General features: G+C 36.5%; 1 pseudogene across 1 annotated transcript; it reads left to right on the top strand.

Annotated features, from left to right (window-relative positions):
- The first annotated feature begins 1,603 nt into the window (after positions 1-1,603).
- Positions 1,604-7,773, top strand: LOC147516763 (ribosomal RNA small subunit methyltransferase-like; annotated as a pseudogene). Its single transcript, XR_015211137.1, has 3 exons — positions 1,604-1,997; positions 2,073-2,142; positions 7,000-7,773. The product of XR_015211137.1 is annotated as a ribosomal RNA small subunit methyltransferase-like (transcript).
- The last annotated feature ends 412 nt before the right edge of the window (positions 7,774-8,185 follow it).

Below are 8,185 nucleotides of genomic sequence, written 5' to 3'. Positions count from 1 at the left end.
CTTCTTAATAAAAGTCATTTCTTTTCAAGTTTAATTCCTGTCCTGCATTTATTTATTTAATGTATACAGCAAGTTTAATTATTCCTTCAATGACCATGAGCTAATCCCCCCCTCAGGGGGAGGGTTATGCTGCTCGTGTGAGAATCCGGATTGACTATTTAATATTCTAGAATCACTACTTAGGAATTAGGTGTAGATTAGACATCCGGTCCCAAAATGACTAAGACTGTACAAATTTGGAGTGCTGATACTCCAAAACAGTCTCACAAGAGACCCAAAATGTAGGGCTGGTCATCGAGCTACCCGAGTCGAGTTTTGCTATACTCGAGCTTGACTTGCACATGCAGAAGCTCGACTCGAACTCGCATTCGAGCTTAATATTGAAGCTAAAGCTCGACTCGGCTCGACTCATTTTACACTTCGAGCTCGAGCTCAGGTTCGAACTCGAGTTCAGTTATGCTCGTTTGAACTCGAGCTCAAACTCGAAAAAAATGTATATAAAACATTAAAACTAGTATAAATTGTAAATTATAGTTGGGTATAAAGTATAAAATGTCGTATAAATTATAAATTATATACTATGTATGGGCTTATAAAACGAGTAGCTCGCGAGCTACTCAAGCTCGAGCTCGACTCGAGTAGCTCACGAGTAACTCGCGAGCTACTCGAACTACTCACTATCTAGAATGAGCTTTAAATTAAGCTCAAGCTCGACTCATACTTTTGTGCGGATGAGTTTGAGTCGAGCCTTCGACGAGCCGAGCTCAAGTTACTCACGAATAGCTCGACTCGATGACCAGCCCTACCAAAATGTCTCGCGCGCGACTCTCTGGTGTCAGACAGCTCTCCAATTTGTTTAGCTGATGTAGAATCGAGCCAGGAGCTGAAATGATATTTCAGAGATGAAATATTAGTTCAACTTCTTATGCTAGTGCGATGTGACTCAGAGATGTGCGCGTTTCGCTAGGGATCAATACTCGATGTCATCTCGGGTTTGTCTATGAACTTGAGACGACTTAGAGCTGTAGTGATGTGGTAATATAAACTGTTAAAAAATGATTCTTACATGAGTATGATTAACCTTTTCCCTATTTCTCTATCTTTGTTTATTCACATCGAAATCATCGTTAGTAATTTACATTATTTACAGTAACGTAAATTTAATTAAATCAACTAAAAAACCTAAAATCCTACTCACTAAAAGTTGTAATTCCAGTTGTGAACAAAAAACGAACGACTATACGGACTTTGGACTTTTGACTTTAGTCTTCGGACTTCGGACTTCGGACTTAAGTAAAAGTAATAAAAACCAAATAATGTGGATTATACGCTTTATCAGGGTGCTAGTACCGTTGAATTGGTCAAAGGGGTGCTACTCCTATTTATGGGGATGGCAATACCGCGGCCAGTGTTTGTTACTTATGATTGCTCAAAGAAACTATAACCCAAATGTATTACAAATTTACAAGTTACAACGCCAGATCTCCTTAACCCCAACTTAAATACATACAACTTGGCAATTTAAGGCCCAAGTAAAACATGACGGACCTTTGTAATATGGGTCGGATCATTTGACTGATCCCATTCCTACCCACCCGACCCATTTTATATTCCCCTCTTCTGTTAAAACCTAAAACCCTAAAAACCCTAATTTGGACAAACCTCAAAACTAGTTTTCTTCTCCAACAATGGCAGGAGAGAAAATAAGAAAAGAGAAACCATCTCGTAATCCCTCAAACCACTTTCAAGGTGGAGTCTCATTCCACAAATCCAAAGGACAACATATCCTAAAAAACCCACTTCTTGTCGACACGATTGTCGAGAAATCAGGAATCAAAAGTAGTGATGTAATACTTGAAATTGGTCCTGGTACTGGAAATTTAACAAAAAAGTTATTAGAAGTTGGGAAAATGGTTATTGCTGTTGAAGTTGATCCTCGTATGGTTCTTGAATTGCAAAGGCGCTTTCAGGGTACACCTCATAATAGCCATTTGAAGGTATACTTATATATATATTTGGTTTCATGTATAATTAGCTTATTTATTTACTATTTTTGTTTTAAATATGTACAGGTTATCCAAGGTGATGTGTTAAAGTGTGATCAACGTTCCGTATCAGATATCCTCTCCACTGACATTTAGTGTGCGTTTGTTCTGAAGGAAAGACTATGGAAAGGAAAGGAAAATAGGTGTGGTCCACCTTTTCCATAGTTTTTTGGCTGTTTGTTTGTCCCATGGAAAGGAATAGGTCATTCCGTATGGAAACAAAACTAGGGAAACGGAAATGGTTTTGTGTCCGTGCTCTACCCCTAAAAAAATCGCGGAAAGGAAAAGAAACAAAAAAATAAAAAAAAAGTGGGCGAACCACTTCAAAAAAAAAAAGAGGAGGCGACAGCACCTTTCTTCTTCTCTTCTCATCTTACACCACTCAAACTTCATACTCTATCTCAGGTACTTTCTTTCTCTCTTGTCTTCTAGTCGATGTTGCCACTTTCTCTGAATTTCTGGTCTGGTCTATGAAATCTATTAGGTTGGACTGCTGTTTTTACCCTGTTCTGCAACTTTTTTTTTTTTTTAGGTGGTGTTAGAAATTTTGAAATGAATTTTAGCCGCATTGTAATGAAATCATTCTTCTGAATTTATAAAAACTTTACTACTTGGTGGCGGCTCTTTACCTTCCAATATATACATGAGTAACTCATGACCTGCTTTGAAGATGCGTGCATATATTGTAGTTTAATGGTCGTAATTCTTTCTTAATGACTTAATCATTTGTTTATCTGAATAGTTTACTGTCACATAAAGTTAGCACCAAGGGATTATCGACTTGTTTAGGAATTATTGACTATTACTTCAACGTTTTCGCTAATGCTATTTAATTAGATGCTTATTAACTTAGTTATGTATTAGTAATTTTAGAGATAAGGTTGGCATAATAGTAGGTAAGCTTTGTTATATTGGATGTATATTTAAAGTCTCCTAAACAAGGTTCTATTTCAAGTTTCATGCCCTCTAGCTGACAATAATTGACAGTCACAGACAATCTGCCGTCCTTAGATCAGAAACTTGTGCTTCCATCTCTAAAAGTCAACTTTCAGTAGTGGACTAATTGATGTTTTCTTTTCTTTATCTCTCTCATTTAAAAGATAGCCAATATGGTGGACAGTTAAATATATTCAAGTCAAAGTTGAGAAAAGGATACAATTTTTTTTTTCTTATGGACACAATTTTTCATTCAATTTAGAAGTGTATGCAGTTAACCACCATCATTTGGTACTGGCTGTTTTTATGTTGATTGAGTTCGCGATGAGACCGATTATGGCCATTGCTAATTGTTGTTTTAATGTTGTTTTAATTGTAACTCGTTGATCAATAATGTCCATCTTTAGGAATATGGATGACTACTGAAATAGTTATCTTTTGTGTAATTGTTTGATATTTTGTAATGTCAACGATGCTTGAGAACATGCCTATTGAGAGGGTGCCACGTAGAAATCGGGACTACGAGAGACATCTAGCTCTAGAGAGGTCAGATTGAAGAAGATGATAATAATTGTCATAAAATGCTCCGGTTGAATAGAGTATGTTTTAATACCTTATGTGAACGACTTCAAGAAAGAGGTTCGATCGCTAGTAGGTGGGTTTCGTGAAGAAGTTAACAAGTGGCAATGTTTCTTTACATTTTAGGCCACGATACACGATGGGGCCTACTTGCTTGACTATGATAAGGTCACAAGAAACTATCCAACCGACATTTTTCATAGAGTTTTGCAATCAGATTGAGGCTTGGTAGGGAATACATAAGCATGTGCACGCCAAACGAACTCCCCAAAGAATGAAGTAATATGAAGCCTTGGGCCATGAGATATTTTAAGGTAAACCGAAAGTAAAATACTTACTCTTAAACCTAGCTAGCATTTGCCTTTAAAGGTATAAAGTTAGTCGTAATTATATATTTTTTATTTCCTCGCTTTATAGGATTGTGTTGGTGCAATTGATGGTACTTTCATACCGCAATGGTACCTATAGCGAACTTCAACCACCGTGATCGCGAACCGAGGCGGGAATTTAGCGATAACGCTCTAACGGTTTGTACATTTGATATGAAAATATCATATGTATTGGTCGGATGGGAGTGGTTCTCGCTTCATGATAGTCGGATATTGAGAGTCGCTTCTAAACCATCCAAGCGGAGAGCTTGTTTGTTCCAAGTAAATATTACTTAGCCGATGCCGGTTACCCACTTGCTTAAGTTTTAGTTCGCATCGGGCAACAAGGTATCATTTATCCGAAATGGAGAAATGGCAAAGATCGAACGAGAAAGAGTTATTTAACTTTAGACATTCTTCATCTGCGTGAATGTAGTCGAAATGCGCATACTTTTGGACTTCAAAAACGGTTCGCTTTATTTGAGGACAACTCCTTTTACAATGTGGATATACAAGTTGATTTAATCATAGCTTGTTGTATACTACATAATTTCATACGAGAGGTTGATCCCGGCCGATGTTGGTGGATGGCCGATGAACCGGGATGTGGAGGAACCTAGAGATATGGGTAGCCAAGCTCGGGATTAAAGTGCAACCGAGGCCAAACTAATGAGTGGAAGTTGTTCAGACCAACCTAACCGAGCGAGCATGTGGAATGAAGGCCATATGTTTCAAACACAAAAGAGTGATCGACTACTTTTATGTTTTTAGTTATTTATATGTTGTATTTGTTTTGGGTGGTAAGAATATGTACTTGTATCCGACATTTATGCAAAGTGTGAATTGCAAATGCTATGGTTTGATTATATGTTGTTGATTAAAACGATGAAATCTAAATTTTATGGATCTTTTCAATTCCTACGCATCTATATTTTTAATAATTTATATTGTGGAAATAGATGTGTTATGATCATATAATAATTTTAATAGGGATGACAACACAAGCAACACCTCAAACACCACAAGCATTTGATCGAAAAGCGGAGACTAGTTTGGACTCAATCTATGGATGATGTAATGTTAGAAGTTTTCTTGGAACATCTTCATGGGGGTTTAAGGGGAACCGTGGATGGAAGAAAGAAATCACATTCTTACCGGCCACCGAGGCAATGAGAGATCGGTTGGTTTTGCTATCGATATTGAACACGTTGAAAACCGAATCAAGACAAAGAGGGTCGCTGGTTAAATCATTCAAAGATTTGAGATCTTTTTCTCATAGTGGTTTTGGTTGGATCCGGATACAATGATGATAGAAAGTGATGCTTCAGTAGTATGTGATGCAATTAAGGTAAGAATGTTTATGCGAACAAGTTTTGTTAGTTATTGTAGTATAATGAGTACTTTAATTATTTGATTATTTGATAACATAGTTATTAGTGCTCAAGCTAAGATTTTATGTTCCTTTAATTTTGTGACAAATAATATATTTGTGTAAGCAGTTTTTGTTGGTTTAATTTTCTGGTGTTGGTTAAGAAGATTCTTGAAAAGCTTGAGAATTTGGTCTCGTGGCTTGAATAAGATTTTAGATCCCAGTCTACTTTCCAATACAATCGATTCATCTTGTTTCGATATTTAACAATGATAAGTTACGCATTGTTTTAGTACAATTTTCTCTTTTGGGAACCTCATTTCATGGCCCGAAAGTTAGTTGTAGACAATCTAGTGTAGTTTCATACCCAATTTACCTTGTACTAATCCGAAGTTATACAAATAAAGTTATGACGCTTTTTTGAGATAGGTCAACCAGGATTTTTTTTGACCCGTGGTTTGGTGGTGTTCTCAGGCATTTTCTGTTGGGAACCTCCTTTCTAAAAGTTGTAGACAATTTAAAAGTTTCATACCCAATTTATTTTGACTAATCCGAAGTTATACAAATAAACTAGTTCTTTCTTCGGGTTCAATATTTTTTCTTGAAATCCAACAAAATTTTTAAGCAAAAAAATGAAACCTATAAAGGTAAGCAAATACCTAGTAATGAAGTGCTTGGAGACAATATTGCTTGTGGTAACATACAAAAACTGGTCTTACGGTGGACGAGGACAAGTGAGATGGACATGTCATCACAGTTCAAGATTTTTTTGCTTAGGGAAGGCATGCGATCCATGTGGATAACTTCCCACCAACTAATAACGAGGGTGGAGGCTCCCACCATTCGCTACTTCCCAACCAAAGGACAAACAAATATCATGGAAAAGGCAATGATGTTATAGAAGGCATGAGGCTTGTTACACGATTGTCGTGTGAGGAGTGAAATCAGGAGGATGAGGCTAGTAAGAAAATGCTCTAGTGGGACCAAATTTGTTTAGCCATTGATGAAATTGGTGGATGAGGAACAAAAGATTGCAAGCCTATGGAGTTGTTTTCACAAGATGGTGCCGAAAACCAAAAAATGTTTTTTCAAGATGAATAGAAGTTGGGAAAATGGTGATAATTTGGATGGGTTCTCAAGTCTTTGTGGTTGTTTTAGATACCTTTGGATATGCTTTCATGTGTTTTTTTCTTTTTTATGATGGAGTGTTAAAGTCTTTTGTAGTAAGGATCCATTAACTATTTTGGATGTTTTCAAGATTATTGTAGTATTTTATTATTGTTTTAGTGAATGCAACAATAGTTTATGTGTTTGAGGGAGTTCTCATTATTATTGTTAGACAATATTATATATGAGTTTGGTGTCATCAATGTTCATACTCCTAAAACAGGTAGTTTTGTCTTTTTTTATTTATTTAAATTCATTTTAATTTTTTTGTATATATCCGCAAAATGAAAAAGGTCATGCCATTTGTTTTTATTTTATTTTTCCAGTGAGTTTTGGAGAAAAATGATAAGTAATATTGTTATTTAAGCTTTCTTTTCCTTTGCTTTTGATAACAAACGATTATTCCTTTCCGCTTTCCTTTATCAGATATTTAAAACCTTTCCATTCCATTCCATTCCATTCCTTTCCACAGTGGACCACTTTCTTTATTTCCTTTCCTTTCCATTAGTAAAATTTTAACAAACACACCCTTAAGTTATTGGCACACCGACCCCTTTTTAGATGCGCAATTATCATGTTCCAAAGGGAATTTGCCATGAGGCTTATAGCTCAGCCAGGTCAAAATCTTTACTGTCGCCTTTCGGTTAATACTCAGCTCTTGGCTCGTATATCTCATCTCCTGAAAGTAGGGAAGAATAATTTCCGGCCTCCGCCTAAGGTAGACTCTTCTGTGGTGAGAATTGAGCCTAGAAAACCACTTCCTCCGGTAACTTTAAGGAATGGGATGGCTTGATTCGTTTGTGTTTTAACCGGAAGAACAAAACTCTAGGGTCGATTTTCAGACAGAAATCTGTACTTTCTTTGTTGGAGAAGAACTACATAACACTCCAGTCTCTGAATCTTCCCCAAAATACATCTTCGGCTGTTTTAGGTGAAGTTGATGGCGAGGACCCAAGTATGGAAATTGAAGACGGGAGAGATGACGATGATATGGAGATGGAGGATAATGATGTCGAGACTTTGAAATCTACTTTCAAGGACAAGGTTTTGGGTGTCTTGAAGCAAGGAGATTTCCAAGAGAAGAGGTCTTCCAAGCTCACACAAGTGGATTTCCTGTACCTATTGTCTTTGTTCGGCATACACTTTTCCTGATTTAGTCTTCTGACTCTCAATATTGTTAACTTTTGTTTTGTTTTACTTTCTTCTTCAACCTAGTGATTCTAATATACAAACAACCTAGTGATTCTAATTAGTTTATTGTAATCTAAAGTCCACACGTGTGGAATGATTCAATGCCCAAGTTCTGAAAGACTTAAACGTGGAATTTACAGTCTGGTGAACACTACAGTTGATTTCAATGATGTGTTGCTGGTATAGTTAATCATTATTGTTGTTCTAATCAATCTCCTTTTACTTAAAGGTAATTGATTTGTGGTTGTTAAAGGATCATTCCCTTACGCTTGGACTTTCATTAGGAGTATTTCAACTTCAAGAGCTATCAACACAAGAACTGGTGAATTTTTATTAAATGCAGAAATCCACTGATGGATCTGAATATATGTAGTCTTTTTACTTAGTTAAATGGGATCAACATTGTCGGACTGCCATCAGACTTCTTCGTAGGGGTTGTTGCATCGAATTATCAATTCGAGGGTGATGAATTATGTAGTAGAACTTCTATAGTCTAAAAGATTTGTTAGGCTGTTGCATCGAATTAATTG

The sequence above is a fragment of the Coptis chinensis genome, chromosome 2, assembly GCF_015680905.1.
Source record: "Coptis chinensis isolate HL-2020 chromosome 2, ASM1568090v1, whole genome shotgun sequence".
Taxonomy (NCBI): domain Eukaryota; kingdom Viridiplantae; phylum Streptophyta; class Magnoliopsida; order Ranunculales; family Ranunculaceae; genus Coptis; species Coptis chinensis.
Note: the sequence above shows the minus strand (reverse complement) of the source record. Positions and strands in the feature narration are given on the sequence as shown.